This window comes from Cricetulus griseus, chromosome 7 (assembly GCF_003668045.3).
Source record: "Cricetulus griseus strain 17A/GY chromosome 7, alternate assembly CriGri-PICRH-1.0, whole genome shotgun sequence".
NCBI classification, from domain to species: domain Eukaryota; kingdom Metazoa; phylum Chordata; class Mammalia; order Rodentia; family Cricetidae; genus Cricetulus; species Cricetulus griseus.
Genome location: NC_048600.1, coordinates 13537902 through 13554959, shown reverse-complemented (window position 1 = coordinate 13554959; position 17058 = coordinate 13537902). Strand labels below are relative to the sequence as shown.

At 47.9% G+C, this 17058-nt stretch overlaps 1 protein-coding gene across 2 annotated transcripts in view; it reads left to right on the top strand.

The window, feature by feature from the left end:
- Positions 1-361: 361 nt before the first annotated feature.
- The window catches only part of Mapre3 (microtubule associated protein RP/EB family member 3), a 49865-nt gene continuing 33168 nt past the window's right edge, over positions 362-17058 (top strand). Inside the window, exon 1 of one of the 2 annotated variants that reach the window (XM_027424514.2) lies at positions 362-529. The gene's annotated coding sequence lies outside the window, so the exon portion shown is untranslated. The remainder of the gene's footprint in view (positions 530-17058) is intronic. The other variant, XM_027424513.2, reaches the window with a different exon arrangement.

Below are 17058 nucleotides of genomic sequence, written 5' to 3'. Positions count from 1 at the left end.
CGGTAAGAAAACCCCCATCATCCCGCTCCTACGGAATCAGAAGTAAAGGTTCCCTCCTTCTCTGACTAGAGGAATTGTTACGCTGTTGCTAAGGGAAAAGGAAGGGGCTGTTCCCAGTTGCCATGGTGACAAGGTAAGAGCGTTCCCTCGGTACCGCCGTACGTTTACCAAGTGGTTTCTTCTCCTCGTTTCTATGGCGATCTAGAGGGATTGTTCTCGTCTCCCGCACCTCCCGCCGCCGTTGCTAGGACGAGGTAGAGGTAGGGGTTGTCCGCCTCTCGCCGCCCGGTTGCCGTGGAGACGGCGGGTGCCCTGGCCCCGCCCCGCTCGGGCTGACAGCGGTGGCCGCATCGCGCCTGCGCAGTGCTCTCGTCCCCCCGCAGTCTCTGTGCGTTGAAGCCGGAGACCGCGGCGGCCTCTGCTAGGACCCTCCGCCCCGGAGCCTCCGGCCGGAGCCGCAGCCTCTGCCGCAGCGTCCCTGCCGCCCGTCCCCTCCCCTGTCGCCTCCGCCGGAGCCGCCTCGCGCACTGTGAGTCCGGGCCGAGGCCACGGTCGCCGTGGGGCTGAGTCAGCGGGAGGCCCGGACCGGGCTGGGGGAGGGGAACCGGGCTCCCCATCTCCGCCGGCTCCCGCCCCCGCCCCCACTCGTGTCCCATTCCGCCGTCTCCGGCTCTCGGTGACCTCCTCGGTGGTCTCGGGGCCAGGCCTCCCCTGCCACTCCTCCTGCTCTTCCCTCCTCCCTCGGGACCCACCTTGGGGTTCTTCCCCTCTAGATGTGGCGCTGTCGCACCTCTGCCCGGGGCGTTGTATTTCCCCCAAACTCCCTCCTGCCTGCCCTTGTCCCCTGTCCCCTGTCCCCTGTCCCCTCTCTTTACTCCGGGGCCTGACATCTCCCAGCCTCTAGTTTCCCCAAGTGATCTGCAGAAACAGAGTGATGAGGGAAGAGAGCCAGTGGAGACTTGGGGGAGGGGGACATTGTATCTGTCCAAACCTTGGGACCCTAGGGACCAATTCTCCCACCCGCTCCTGACCCGCTCCTGACGAGATTGGTCTAGGAAAGCAGGCCTGGATAGTTCTAAGTAGCTGCGGAGAGCCGGCGCGGCTTGCGGAATAGGTTTTTGCTAAGAGGGGTCAAGCTACATTGTGATCAGCTACTGTTGGGTGTACAGGGCTCGTGCATAGTGGCCTTCCAGTGCGCCGAGCCACTGCCCTGGCCACCGGGAAGCGAAGGGAGTGGAGGGAGGGGGACATGGTTGGTTTGGGAGCTTAAGTTCATGTGCTTCCGGTTCTTTTGTGTGTGTGTGTGTGTGTGTGTGTGTGTGTGTGTGTGTGTGTGTGAATAAACAACCTGCAGGACTCTTTAAATGTCTAAAGAGGCACATTGCGTCCTTGGCATACGTGAAGTTTGAAGACCGACCTGTAATATCTATAGCAACTGCTTACTGTTTCTATAAGGAGTCTTGGCAGAACTTGATTTCCCATACCTGTAAATTTGGTGAAGTAACCAACCAGGCAATAGTGGGTTTTGACGGTAAGAGCAAAGTGGGGAGGAGGGGCCGTTGAGAGTCCTCATGGAGTAGCTTGGAGACCGGTATCCCTGCCTCCTGCGGCTCTGAGTCTTGGCGGGGCCGTTGCCTGGTAGGAGGCCTTTTCCTGGTAGGATTCCCAGGGTTGCCTTTGCCACGCATCCCCTTGCCTATCTTGCCATACCCAGTGTTGAAATAGAGTCCCAAGCTATTCTTTTTTTCCAGCAATAAACTCAGCTGAAGTTAGTTTGTGCTCATAGCCAGAAAGTTCTTCATAGACAAGCCTCAACTCGAGGGCTCCTAACTACTGTGTGCACCTCATTGCCAGCTTCCTTTGATTCCTTTTTTTTCCTCCCAGATTTCAATGTAGTGTTCGAAAATATGTGTAAATATAAGGCAGCTCTAATGAATAAAAGGTTTTGGACTTCTTTTCTTTTTTTAACTCCAGGCTACAAAGGGTCCACTCCTAAAACTCATGGTGAAAGACCCCGACTTGTCAGGAGTTTCTGGAGTTGCAGCGATTTTGCTCCTAGGCTTTGCTCACTCATGGCCTATTGGCAGCCTCCTCAGGGCCACTCCCTGCCCCCATGCCCATCAGATTCATTTACAGTCGAAAACACGGCTGTCGCCCTAGTTTTAAACATAGAGATGGAGTTCAGGAAAATGACAGCCCCCATCCAACAGTGGAGTTTGTTCTGTTTCGGATGCCAGTCTGGGGTTTGGCGGGATGCACCTGCCTGTGGTGCAATGGGAACTCTGGGGCCTGAGAGCTACATTCCTTCCTCTGGTCCCTCTCTGTGTCACATAGCTTGCCCAAATACCCGAGGAGGGCAGGAGGGGACAGCTGTGCTGGAGAGCTGCTCTTCCTGGACTGAGTGTATTTTGGGAATCAGTGTTATTACTGGGGTGGATGGGGGTGAATTAAGCAAGAAAATGTGTCAAGGCTAGAGAGATCAGGGGAGTGTGAGGTGCAGTGTTCCCTTTGCAGCCTGCTATGGGATAGTACCTCTTCAGAACATCAGAGTGGCTTTTATATGGGTTAATTTGCCTTTGAAATCCGTAGCAGTGTTTTATGAGATAATGATTAAATGCCTTATAAACTGATCCTCTTAAGAAACATGACTGAGACCTCTCTCATAGGCCTATCCAGCTACTATTGAAGGTAATTGTTAAGATCAGGGAGGGGAGCATGATTTGGACCAAGTCAGACCTAAAGCTGTGTGACAGGTGTTATATGGTTTTATAGGACTGTATTTCCTTGATCTTGAAACAAACCTGTAATTTACCATCATCTTTTAGGTAAAGTGTGTGTGTGTGTGTGTGTGTGTGTGTGTGTGTGTGTGTGTGTGTGTGTGTTTAGATTCTGAGCTACATCGTAGTTTCAAAAGCAGGAATTAGCAAGCCTTAAGGGAGATATTTGTGTATCTTAGAGTGAGAATGGTGTTTCATTTCTGTAAAGATGCCAGGACTGCCCCACGTAAGAGCTCATTCATTGTCAAGGTGGGTGTCTCCAAGCCCATGCCCTTTATGGGTTTAGGTGATTAACCAGACTTAGGCATGCTAGTAACTACTGAACAAAACAAAGTTCCCATGTGGGAGTCCAACTCAGGGCCATAATATGCTACTCTCCAGAAATTTAGTAAACAGCTGGAAGCAAACATCTTATGAACTAGCCCTGAATATAGGCAAGTGGTGTTTTTCAGAAGCTAAGTAGGAAATGTAAATGTTCAGATCAAAATGAATGTGCTCCCGTTCATTTATAAACATATCTGTGAGGATCCCAGACACGTGTTCCTCTCCCTGTAGTATCTTAGAACTGAACAGAAACATAAGATGTCATAATGTTCTTATTTCCGGGTTTTGACATGAGACACTAAGAGTTAAGTGATTTGCCCCCAGGTGACTCCACTAATGTAGAAAGTATGTGGAAACACTCAACTGTGTACAATGCGCAAATGACCATTAGTGTCTGAGTCAGAATTAGAAAAAACATTTCCAGGGCTGGAGAGATGGCTCAGAGGTTAAGAGCACTGACTGCTCTTCCAGAGGTCCTGAGTTCAATTCCCAGCAACCACATGGTGGCTCACAACCATCCATTATGAGATCTGGTGCCCTCTTCTGGTGTGCAGATATACATGGAAGCAGAATGTTGTATACATAATAAATAAATAAAATCTTTAAAAAAAAAGAAAAAAGAAAAAACATTTCCAGATCTGCTATTCTATATCACCATCCTGCTGCATTTGTCACACTGAGTAGTACAAAAGGCTTTAATAAAAATTATTTAGTGTCTCTAATTAGCCCTGTAGACAAAGGCTTCTTTTATTGTCTAAGATGTTGCAAGGCCAGGCAAAATTTAATGTCCAAGTATCTAATTAAATATTTATTATTGCCACCTAAAAATAATAATTTTTCCTCACATGTTCCAACTTCGAGAGGTCCTCTTTTTTAAAATATGCATCACCTAACAGAAAGCAAATGTGAAGTTTGGTGTTGAAGTCTTCTCAGCTCATCAGTGAAGCTGCTGCATTCTGGAAAACAAGGGGGAGTGAGCAGAAATGGGGCTGAGAGTGGGAGCAAGCATGAGGGACAGCTCCAGGGCTACCTGCCAGCTCTCAAATGCAACATTTCATAGGTCCCAGGAGCCATGTGGATTCCTCATCCCCTTCCTTTGGAAACTGAATTGATCTGGCCTCTCAAAACAGATATATCTGACCACAAATCCTAGTCTTTCTACGTCCTGGCTGTGTGACATTGGGCAGGTTATGTAACTGCTGAGTGTTAGTTTTCTTGATTGTAAGCCTGGGTGATGGCTGTCCCATAGTCCTCATCTGTAAGCCTGGGTGATGCTGTCCCACAGTCCTCATCTGTAAGCCTGGGTGATGGCTATCTCACAGTCCTCATCTGTAAGCCTGGGTGATGGCTGTCCCATAGTCCTCATCTGTAAGCCTGGGTGATGGCTGTCCCACAGTTCTCATCTGTTAGCCTGGGTGATGGCTGTCTCACAGTTCTCATCTGTAAGCCTGGGTGATGGCTGTCCCACAGTCCTCATCTGTAAGCCTGGGTGATGGCTGTCCCACAGTCCTCATCTGTAAGCCTGGGTGATGGCTGTCTCACAGTTCTCATCTGTAAGCCTGGGTGATGGCTGTCCCACAGTCCTCATCTGTAAGCCTGGGTGATGGCTGTCCCACAGTCCTCATCTGTAAGCCTGGGTGATGGCTGTCCCACAGTCCTCATCTGTAAGCCTGGGTGATGGCTGTCCCACAGTCCTCATCTGTAAGCCTGGGTGATGGCTGTCCCACAGTCCTCATCTGTAAGCCTGGGTGATGGCTGTCTCACAGTCCTCATCTGTAAGCCTGGGTGATGGCTATCTCACAGTTCTCATCTGTAAACCTGGGTGATGGCTGTCCCATAGTCCTCATCTGTAAGCCTGGGTGATGGCTGTCCCACAGTCCTCATCTGTAAGCCTGGGTGATGGCTGTCCCACAGTCCTCATCTGTAAGCCTGGGTGATGGCTGTCCCACAGTCCTCATCTGTAAGCCTGGGTGATGGCTGTCCCACAGTCCTCATCTGTAAGCCTGGGTGATGGCTGTCTCACAGTCCTCATCTGTAAGCCTGGGTGATGGCTGTCCCACAGTCCTCATCTGTAAGCCTGGGTGATGGCTGTCTCACAGTCCTCATCTGTAAGCCTGGGTGATGGCTGTCTCACAGTCCTCATCTGTAAGCCTGGGTGATGGCTGTCCCACAGTCCTCATCTGTAAGCCTGGGTGATGGCTGTCCCACAGTCCTCATCTGTAAGCCTGGGTGATGGCTGTCTCACAGTCCTCATCTGTAAGCCTGGGTGATGGCTGTCCCACAGTCCTCATCTGTAAGCCTGGGTGATGGCTGTCCCATAGTCCTCATCTGTAAGCCTGGGTGATGGCTGTCTCACAGTCCTCATCTGTAAGCCTGGGTGATGGCTGTCCCACAGTCCTCATCTGTAAGCCTGGGTGATGGCTGTCTCACAGTCCTCATCTGTAAGCCTGGGTGATGGCTATCTCACAGTTCTCATCTGTAAACCTGGGTGATGGCTGTCCCATAGTCCTCATCTGTAAGCCTGGGTGATAGCTGTCCCACAGTCCTCATCTGTAAGCCTGGGTGATGGCTGTCCCACAGTCCTCATCTGTAAGCCTGGGTGATGGCTGTCCCACAGTCCTCATCTGTAAGCCTGGGTGATGGCTGTCTCACAGTCCTCATCTGTAAGCCTGGGTGATGCTGTCCCACAGTCCTCATCTGTAAGCCTGGGTGATGGCTGTCCCACAGTCCTCATCTGTAAGCCTGGGTGATGGCTGTCCCAGAGAGCTGTTAGAGGATGCTAGTAATCAAAGCTTGTAGAGTAGCTGCTTGTAGCAGGTAGCAATCATTATTTACATTTACTGGTGCCTTAAGTTTAAAAATAATGCCTCAAAGTCTGTCATGACAAGTCCATCCTGAACTAATTCTAAAGCCTCCATCCCTCGGGAGCCTTCCTAATGTGTTCAATGGGAGCAAAGACTTGTCCCGTGAAAACCTGAGTAAGACTTGCAGTTTCAACTGTCAAATGAGAGTGTGTATATGAAATGGTCCTTTGTCTCCATGCATTCAGCTGACTTGGTTGTCTGACAAAATAGCCAGGCATGAGCAGTTGACTGGAGTAGAGCACAGGCTTGGTGTGTCGTGGGCTTGCTCAGTCCTTCTCCTGGGGAGACCAGTCTGAGGAATGATCTTAATTTGAAATGGGAAGCTGCAGAGTGCTGGCTTATTAGTAAACCTCACATGGTCCTCATTCACTTCCCCTACCCTTAGAGGTGCACCTTGAGCCATGACTTTGCTCAGATCAGTTTCCGTACTTGTGGGATACAGAGGTCACAGGAAAGGAGCCCCCTTCTCCCAGGAGGGAAACCTCCTCCCTGAGTGACGAGAGGAAGGGGAGGTCATTCTGGATGGAGCAATTACAGGAAGGCTCAAGGCCTTTACCAGAGCAAGTCAGTCAGGTGGCCACGCACAGACAGGTCTAAATCCCTAGATAAAGTTCATATCCACCTACAGGCTCTAAAGACGAGCTCCGTGGTGGGTAGAGTGGTCCCCTAGCATATGCAGCTTCAGGTGTGATTCCCAGCGTTGCAAAGACACTTGGGAAATACCTACCTGTGGGAGGCAGGATTTGAGTGCAGAGAGGGAGGGGGAGGACACTCAAGGGGGAACTTTCACTTCCTCTGCCTCAGTATTTGACCTGTTAGAAGACACACTGTTTTGTAACTTAGAGAAGATCAGATAGGATTGATAGCACGAGTAGCTCAGTGAACACATTTTAATATAAAACCCCAGTTGGAGCATTCAGTGACGGAGCAGATAGCACTACATTGCTTCCGTCCACAGTCCAAGCCAGTGTCCACACCAGGCTCCTGAGGAAGGAAGGGCCTTCTGAAGTGGCTGCTTCCCTGGCAGCCCAGAATACTTAATGAAACATCTACCTCATCCGTTTCTTTGTCCTTTCATGCCCTTTTGAGGATAGTCCCCTCTTCTTGACCACCAGAAGCAACCATTACTTCCTAATAAGCCCATTTAATTTCAACTATTGACAAAGGTGGCATCTGCCGATGTGACCTTTATAACGAGTCTGTGAGGTGCACATAGTGCCGCACATGGAATCCCAGTACTTGGGATAACCTGGGCTACATAGTGAATCTAAGTCTCAAATAGTGACAACATTAAATCCTGTGCTTCTTACATCAAAAGAGCTTGAAGTTTAAGGGACCGACCTGAAGTGTGGATACACTCTGTGATGGTAGCTGCAGTCTAAGTCAGGCTTGGCTGGTCCCTTTACACAATATTAACAGATTCTGTTAGAAATGACTAATAAGGGGCTGGAGAGATGGCTCAGGGATTAAGAGCACTGAGCGTTCTTCCAGAGGTCCTGAGTTCAATTCCCAGCAACCACATGGTGGCTCACAACCATCTGTAATGAGATCTGGTGCCCTCTTCTGGCCTCCAGGGACACATGCAGGAAGAACACTGTATACATAATAAATAAATAAATCTTTAAAAAAAAAAGAAAGGAAGAAAGAAAGAAATGGCTAATAAGAAGCTGGGTCCGGTGTTGGTGGCGCATGGCTTTTGTCCCAGCACTTGGGAGGCAGAGGCAGGCGGATCTCTGTGAGTTCAAGGTCAGCCTGGTCTCCAGAGCGAGTGTCAGGATAGGCTCCAAAGCTGCACAGAGAAACCTTGTCTAAAAAAAGAAGAAGCTGCAAAGATGGCTCAGCAGTTAAGAGCACTTGCTGTTCCTGTACAGGACCCGGGCTAAGTTTCTAGCACCCACTTATTGGCTCACTATCATCTGTGGGCACTCATGTGATGCATGTACATGCAGGCAAAACACTTTAGCACAAAAAATAAGTACATCTAAAAAGAAAGAGGAAAGAAGTGACCAATGCAGTGTGATAAGAATTCACTAAGTGATGTTGAATTTTTAATTTTGTCATCAGTTGGCCAGCTGCCTCTTTTAGCCAGGTGTCCTGTTGATTATAGAAAGATGACACACTTACCAGTTGAGCTTTGGGTACTTACCCAGAAGTAACATGGATTATGCTGGGTAATTTACAATCCACCACCCAGTCTTTCCTTTGGCTAAAGTACAAATCTGCATAGTAGCTGGCCAGGGTTGGTGAGACACCCACAGCCAAGGGTGGCTTTTCACCAGGTGAAGTTGGCTGGCCAGTTCTTGCCACACACTAGATTGGGTTTTCACTAGCACCGTGCCCTACCAACTTTGCTGAGCTGACTAGATGTTGTTTCCCAACTTCTTATCATAACATCAATGTCCTAAGCACTGGAAGCCTAATTTCCCTCAAGTCAATAAGGACTTAGCCCATGTGAAATGTTTTGACTCCACCCAAAGTGATGTTTTCCATGTAACTATGTCCTATGTATAGGAAATACATACCACTTATATGATATGACTAAAATAGCTGAGCAAGAAGCACAACTTCAAATCTGTGTAGTAGTTCAGACTCTGTGTGTGTGTGTGTGTGTGTGTGTGTGTGTGTGTGTGTGTGTGTGTTTGTATACATATAGCCTTAAAAGGACACATTATTTTTAGACCATAAATTGCCATTTTCAGACTATTTAGGACCTTTGGTTAAAGGTGTATTTTAAAATACATAGATTTTTATTAATACATTATTAATAATATAAAATTTTTAGAACAGCCAGTATTTGTTGAGCCAGCAGTGCTGGGCATGGTGGCCCACACCTGTAATCCCAACATTTGGGAAACAGAGTCAGACAGATCTCTGTGAGTTCAAGGCCAGCCTGGTCTATGTATTGGTCTATACATAGTTCCAGGCTAGCCAAGAGTACAATGTGAGATCTTGCCTCAATATCTCCCACCCCCAAATTTAAGTAAAACAACAAGTGTTAGACACTGAGGACTGGTTAGGTTCACAGGAATAAAATACTACATAGGCATTAAAAACCCTTGTCTAATAATATTGTTGAAGCCAGCAACGCTGGCATATGTCTATAATCCTAGCACTCAAGAGCATGAGTGCTAGGAAGATCCAAGTACAAGGCTAGCCTGGGCTGTACATCAAGTCCCCCCCCACACACACACACACTCATTGACATCAGAACTTCTTATATGGCCAGTGGGGAAAAAAAGACAAGCTATGAAATAATATGTCATCTTATTAGGATATGAAATATGAAAAGATTCTAGAAAAATATCCACCAATTATAAATGCTTATCATTCAGTATGCATTGCTGGTTTGTTTGGTTGTTTTTTTGTTTTTTCTGAGACAGGATTTCTCTGTGTAGCTTTGTAGACCAGACTGGCCTCTAACTTACAGAGATCCACCTGCCTCTGCCTCCCAAGTGCTAGGACTAAAGGCGTGTGCCACCACTACCTGGCTGCATTGCTGTTTTTTCTTAGTGTTTTTCAAGCATTACACATTAGCAACTTTTTACATTTTAAAGCAGTGGCATACAGTTTTCATGTAATAGAGAAATCCATAAAAAAATCACGATGTGTTTAGTTTTTAAAATGTTTGACATTTATTTATTGCAGGGTGTGCACACACTATGAGGACAGCTCACACAAGAGGGTCCTTGGTTCTTTCCTTCCACCATGTGGATCTTGGAGACTGAGCTCGGATCCTCAGACTTGGCGGAAAAGTTCTGTTACTCTCTGAGCTGTCACACCCCACTCCCACCCCCATTCAGGGTATTTAGGTTTTGTTTATTTTGAGGCAGGGTCTTCTGTGTCCCAAGCTGACTCTCAACTTGCTACCTACTGGGGATAACCTTATGTTACTGACCCTTATGCCCCTATAGTAATAAGGTCACAGTATTGTGCTGCTGTGTCTGCATCTATGAGTTGCTGGGGTTCATACTTGCTAGGCAAGCACTCTGTCTATTGAGCTACATTCCTGGTCTGATGTTTAGGTCTTTAATGTCTATTTGGTTTCATCATCGCCATGGCTATTGTACACTTCTCAGAAGAGTTTCTTTAGGTAGCCTCTTCACTTATCCTTTGAGAGAGCACAGCATGTTGGACGAATGTGTCTTAAAAACACAGACGAACATCGTGAGTCCATCCACAAATGAAACAATTGCTCTAGATGAAATAAGATGTAAAACAATTATGACAATAAGGTGAGAGTTTGACTGGGGAAATGGCTCAGTGGTTAAGAGAACCAGGCTTCTCAGCGACTGGCTCACCATCTCTAACTCCTGTTCCAGAGCGCCCTCTTCTGGTCTCCTTGGGCACTGCACATATGTGGAGCATACACATACATGCATGCATGCAGACAAGGCATGCCACAAAATAAAAATAAACCTTTTTTAAAAAGTGGGTCTTAAAATAGCCTTGTTTGCCTCTTAACGTTTGCTGTTTAAATTTAACAGTTGGCATAGCCCAGGACTCTGGTTTTGATGGTTTGCCTTCCTCCCGTGCCTTTCCAGATTCCCTGAATTGCCAGCTCCCCAATGCTCTGGAGACTTCCTGTAGGCCCGACCTCGTGTTGGGTGTGCATGTTCCTCACTGAAGTGCTCCCAGTCTGCTCCGGCCTTCATTGCCACCTTCTTTTCTCTGTCCTTGGTCCCATTTTGTTTGGTCACCAGTTCAGAGATCCTTTTTCTTCCAGGGATAGACATGGTTCTCTAGGTTAGGCTTTTCCTAGTAAAGGGGTCTGTTCAACTTGAAATGCTAAGGAAGGGATACTTGTAACCTCCTCCTGGGGATCCAGGGCCCATGTGGAGCCCAGGGACATATGGCCCGGCACACAGCTTGGCCTGTGCTGCAATCAATGTTTACCAAGCGAGGTCTGTCTCAGCTTCCAAGTGATTCTGACTACCCAGACACTTCCCAGATGGGGCAGATGCAAGCCCTGCTGGCTGGCATTATTAGTGAACAAGTCTTTGGTTATGTCTAGCTGAAAAGGCTCCACAACCAAGTGATTATTGAACAAGCAGTCACCTTATCTTGAGGGCATTGTTGTCCTGGTCACCTTGTAACATGATATAATTATTATATAATATCCTGGTGACCTTGTAGCGGTGTTTCCTGGCTTGAGTCAGCAAGATGATAGTTAGGGTTGATGTGTGTGTTGCTATGGGGAAGAGTCAGGTCCCGGACCACTAGATGAAATTCAGTTCCTTCCCATATGAGGAGTGTTGGGCTGACGGCTTATCTCCAGGGGTGTAGAATGTACCTTGTGGTAGATAGACTCCCTGCAGCACCAGACTCTTGGCCACTAGCCAGCCCCGCGTCCCCTTCCTTGTGGATTACTGCCATTTGTCAAGGACTCTGATTTTGTCTCTGATTTGTTCTGATTTTAGATATGTGGAGTTCACAGCTGAAAGCTCACACTTTGGGCATCATATTAACACCCCTAAGTGACAGGACCACTGCTAAGTGCAGGGAGGTGATGTGCTGGCCCCAAAATAGCAAGCTACAGTGTTTTGAGACAACTCAGTAAGACTTGTATTCCCCAGGAAGCAGAGTTTCCAGGTTCATAAGTTATTCTAACAAATGTGCATGTTGTCTTCATGAGGCCTTGTTGTAAGCAGAGTCAGAAAGTACTTGCCCAGAGTTTTCTCTGAGTTGCATACATGATTGCTATGTATTGATGGTGATCCAGCTGACTTTCAGTTAGAGTTTAGTATTACAGTGATTTTGAAAAGGTCTTCACATATTTCATGGTGTAAAGAAGAAGAGCTAGAGTCAGCCCTCCATATGTGTGGATTTAACCAACCAAAAAGCAAAACGTGAACTTGGCATGTGCTGAGAGTGCTGCAATGAATCCATGTGGGGATGTGTAGTCATTGCGTTAGGTATTTCAGATAAGCCTCTTGTGTCCTCCTGCATCATCCACTTGACCCTGACCCTGATTTAAAGCGTGAAGGAGGCTGTACCTGGGCTGTATTCGGGTCCTAGCTATCTTACAGGAGAACTGAGCACAAGAAGACTTTAGCATCCCCTGGAAGATCGTGGAGCCAAACTTGAAGGGAGAGTTGTATTTGGAGACAGTCATTCAGTGCAAAGGAGAAAGGACTGCAGAAAAGAACTGTCTCTGCAATGCCAGAGAAGGGGGTGCCATCATAGGCAAGAGCTCTTCTCCCTCTGAGACTGGTGGGAGGGGAAGGTGGTTCTTTGTAGCCAATAGGTAAAATTCAGGAAGATGGCTGACTTCCTGTAAGAAATGACCTTCACTTCTTCCAAAACAGCCAATGCTGCCTGCTGAGGGGGAGTAAGGGTGTTGGTGGGTTGGGGAATTGAGGCCTTCAAGACCTGAATTAACATAGTGAGGAATTAACTTGGGCATTTGGAGATGAATAAAAGTCTTATTGTTCAGGGGCAAGGGCCTGTTTGGGCGTATGAATTCATAATGGGCCAGGTCTCCATGCTGGCCCAGAGACACAACAAGGGGGAGGGGACACCAGGATTGGTGTTGTGACATTTTCTAGACAGGGATTCTGAGGAGACAGAGTTTAGAATGCCTATGGAGCAGTGGGCCCCAAGGTCAGGAGTGAAAGGAGGGATCCGAGATTTAAGCGAAGCTGGCTGCCCACCAGAATGAGGGGGCAGAGTAATTAGAGGCCCCAGGGAGAACAGAAGACTGGTTTGGAATGAGGGATGAGCCACGAGGTTAGAGACAGGGGAGATCTTCACTGCATCCGCCTTTACCTTTGTTTACCTTCGTGTAGTGCTAGGAATTGTTTTAAGTGGATATATAGAGAGAGCCACATCTTTAATAGCTAAAATCTCAAGAGAAGAGCTGCAAATTCGTGGTGCAGCTGGCTTGCTTTGACACTGATGAGGGAGGCGGAAGCAGATCTGGCTCTATGAGTTGTTGAAACTGGGAGGAGCCTCTGTTTGTCAGCTAGTTACTCTGTGGTCCCAGCTTGTCACCACTACAGAGGTGCCCAGCCACTAGCCCTTATCTGCCAGTACGTAGCATTTAAACTTGAGGCACTGACCTACCTAGAGGACCAGAGCTGTATCTTAGATGTGCCGTGAGTGTGTGGATCAGGCTCTGACCTCTGCCCATGTGTCCTTCCATGCCAGTCCTTCCTAGCCTTTGTCAGGGAAGAGGGCCACCCCTGTGTCCTCAAAGCTGATGCCACCCCTTGCTACAAGTGCAGTTTTGAGTTCTTCTCCCTGACCCATCCCCTGAGCTGACTGTTTTTGTGCAATGTGTAAACTGTACAACTGTATGTAGCAATCCTTTTTTTCTCACCTGTTTTCAAGCCCGGCCTAAGGCCCTTGCCTCCACTGACCCCTCTGTCCTGATGTCCTCTTAGATCATCTCCTTTGACCCTGACCTGACTGACACCCTTGCTCGTGGCCTTTCACCTGCTAGACTCAAATTACTCTCATGCTGGACAACTGAAGGCGTTTGCCCAGCTAATTCTACAAAGTAGTCACAGGGCTGATGACCCTGCACACACCGGGTGGAACCCTGAGGGAGGTCAGGTGCCAAGTGTGGGGGCTGGGAAAGCAGGGTTGCCTCCATCCGTGGGCCCTAAACCTAACCTAACCCTTGCCTGGATGCTGTGTCCATGCCCTTTCCTGAAAGCCAGGGCTCAAGCAGGAGCCTGGCTCCCAGCCAGTCCCCACAGGAAGGAACAAACAGCCCTGCACAGGCCTCTAGCCAGGTGGGGTAGAGCAGAGGCTCATTGTTTTACAGGGAGAATCAAAAGGGCTCTTTGTAAACAGCCTCATGCCCATCTTCTTCCCGTTTCTCCCACCCTGCCTGGGAGAGAATCATTAGTGCTCGGCCCATGATTGGGTAAAATCAAGGGGAAGACAACAGCTCATGGACTGCAGTAAAGAACCTCCAACTGGAATTAGGAGATTTGGGCTGGGGTTAGGAGACTTTGAGAAAGTCAAATCTCTTTAATCCGTTTCTCTTCCTGGAACATGAGGGTGAGCTGTGTGTGCTGTTCCCTCTACACGAAGCATCCTTCCCTGGCTGTTTTAACCTTCCTGCCTTGGCCTAACTTCTTCTCCCCCAACGAAGCATTCCATGACTTCTACCCTGCTCCACTGTAGTGTAGGGCTCCTGTGTCACCCCTCTGTCATTGTGACAGAATGCCTGTGCAAATCAACTTAGGAAGAAAGACATATTTTGGCTCATGGATTCCAGTTTTGGTCTATTGTCAACTGTCTTTGTTGCTCTGGGCCTGTGGCAAAAAGAGTGGGGAGGGGGGGACAAACCAGAGCTGCTCACCCTGTGGTGGTCAGGAAGAAGGGAAAGGAGAGGGAGAGGGGAGGGCAGGGAAGAAGAGGAGGAGAGAGGGAGGAATAAAGAGGGAGAGATGGGGAGGGAAGGATGGGAGAAGGGAGAAGAGAGAATATACCCCCAGTGACCTAACCTCCTCCTGATAGAACCCACAACCTAAAGGGTTCCACGACCTCCCAATAGGACCTAGTTTGGCAGCCAAGCCTTAAATATGTGGGACTTTGGGGGAGATCCCAGATCCAAACTATAGTAGCCTCTAGGTTTTTCCAGACTGTGGATCACAGTTAGCAAGCTGAGAGCAGTTAATTGGGTTGTAACCATTGTTGTTAAAACGAACAAACCAGGGACTAGGGATAGAACCCAACTGAGAATGCTCAAGTCCTGGGTTCTATCCCCAGCAGCACGTAAGCTGGGCATGGTGGCACCTGCCTGTCATTCTAACGCTGAGGAGGTGGAGAGGCAGGAGGATCAGACGTTTAAGGTCATCCCTGGCTGAGGGGACCTTGATATGGTCCCCCACGTCTCCTAAGAAGAAACAGATCAGAAAATATGGACAGCAATTGCTTATGGTACAGAGGAGAATGCTTTAATGAATCATCTGTTATAACATACATGTCTGTATGTTTGTATATACGCTAAATTATAAAATGTATTTTATAAGTAGATTAAAGGCCTCTGCTTTAGAATCTTCTTTCCCAGTATTTGTCCTTTGTAATATTTAATGTGCTATAGCAGCAAATTATAATTACCTATAGTAATGGGTATGATGTATGCATAACTAGCAGGCTCCTTGAAACAAGGAGCAAGACTGACTCACTCATCCACATAAGAATTGATGGTAATTTGGATGTGTCCTTATTTTGTGTATGTGTGTAAATGTATGTCTGAGTCTATGTGTGGTCTATATGAATGTGGTGTGTACACATATGTGCGGGGCCAGAGCAGCATGGCAGCCTCCTCCTCTATTGCTCTTCACCGTCTTCCCCTTAGACAGGGTCTCTCATTGAAACTGGAACCAGACAGGCACCAGCGAGGCGCACTGAGCCTCCTATCTCTGCCTGTCTGGAGTTCTGGGGATTCAAACTCAGAACCTTATACTTGCACAGCAAGGACTCCCTGCCCCCGTGATAGATTGGGATGTGCATGTCAGCGCCTTCTGGCTTTCGTGGATATGCTGTGCTGTCATTCCCTAGTCCTGTGGGAATGAGTGAGCAGACTTTGACTGTGATGAGGAGATGAAAAGTTCACTGTGTACAGTTCCTGGAAATCTGTTGCCTTTTCTGAGTTCCCCAGGTACTAGATGTGAGTGTGGCACATACAACGTGCGCGCTCACACACACGCGCGCCGCGCGCGCACACACACACACACACACACACACACACACACACACACACACGAAAGCAAACACTCAAAACACATAAAAATAAATATTTAAATAAAAAGAAGCAAATAGAGATTTTACTAACTTTCATTTATAGAAAATTTGAGAGAGAAAAGAGCAAATGAAAGAGGTAAAATTACTTAAGCTTGGTGTAATCCCAACATTTACCAGAAGCTGAGGCTACAGGATTGTGATTTAGGCCAGCCTGGGCTACACAAGATCCTATGTCAAAAACTCCAAAAGAAAATAAAATAAAGCCCTTTTTAATTATACTACTGAGAAGTAGTCCTAAGGGGTGATTTAAGTGGGCTTTGGCTCTACCCTGTTTCTTCAAGCAGTCCTAAATAGACACAATACAGGGTGTGTGTGTGTGTGTGTGTGTGTGTGTGTGTGTGTTCTGCTTGTGCAGTTTCAAGTCTCTCCAGGTGACCCTCCACAAGCCCCTCCTACAGAAGACTTCTTGCCTCTGAGCTGTTTACATCGGTAAACATGGGGCACATTTTCTTGCATGTCCTCTAACTAAATTAGAATAATCGGCCCCTAGGGTTTCCAGCAGTCATGTTCCAGGCCCAGGGCAGAGTCCTACGGGAAGCACTGCCTGTTGCTCCCACAACTCTGGTGCTGGTTTCACATTATTTCAAACAGGCAGAAATAAAATATCAGGAACTTTGCTCTGCATTCACTCTGGGTCCTAGTCAGGGTCACTCTTGCTGTGATGAAATGCCATGACCAAAGCGACTTGGAAAGCAAAGGGTTTGTTTGGCTTACACTGCCATATCACAGTTCATCACTGAAGTAAATCAGGACAGGCACTCAAACTGGACAGGAACCTGGAGGCAGGAGCTGATGCAGAGGCCATGGAGGAGTGCTGCTTACTGACTTGCTCCTCATTGCTTACTCAGCCTTCTTTCTTACAGAACCCAGGACCATCAGCTCAGGGATGGCACCATCCACCATGGGCTGGACCCTCCCCCGTCAGTCACTGATTAAGAAATGCCATACATGCTTGCCTCCAGACCATTCCAGAAGAAGCATTTTCTCAAGTTTTCCCTCCTCTTAGATGATGACTTCTCCTTGTGTCAAGCTGGGATAGAACTTATCCAGCACACTCTGAGGGGCTTCTGATGTGCTTGCTGAAGAACTAAACACATAAGGCAGTCAGGGACTTGTTCTGTCCTATCTGTACTTACCTGCAGGTGTACTTACCTGGGTCCTGACTTCATTCTTTTTGCCTAGACACCAGTTGCTTCGTGCCACATGCTGCTCAGATATGTCTCTGCTTTGAGAAAGGCTGTTAAAGACATGTACTGCTCAATGACATTCTCTGCTTTTGTGGGGGGTCATTGCCACAGTCTCCCGGGTGCCACCTGGCCATGCTCCAAGCCACT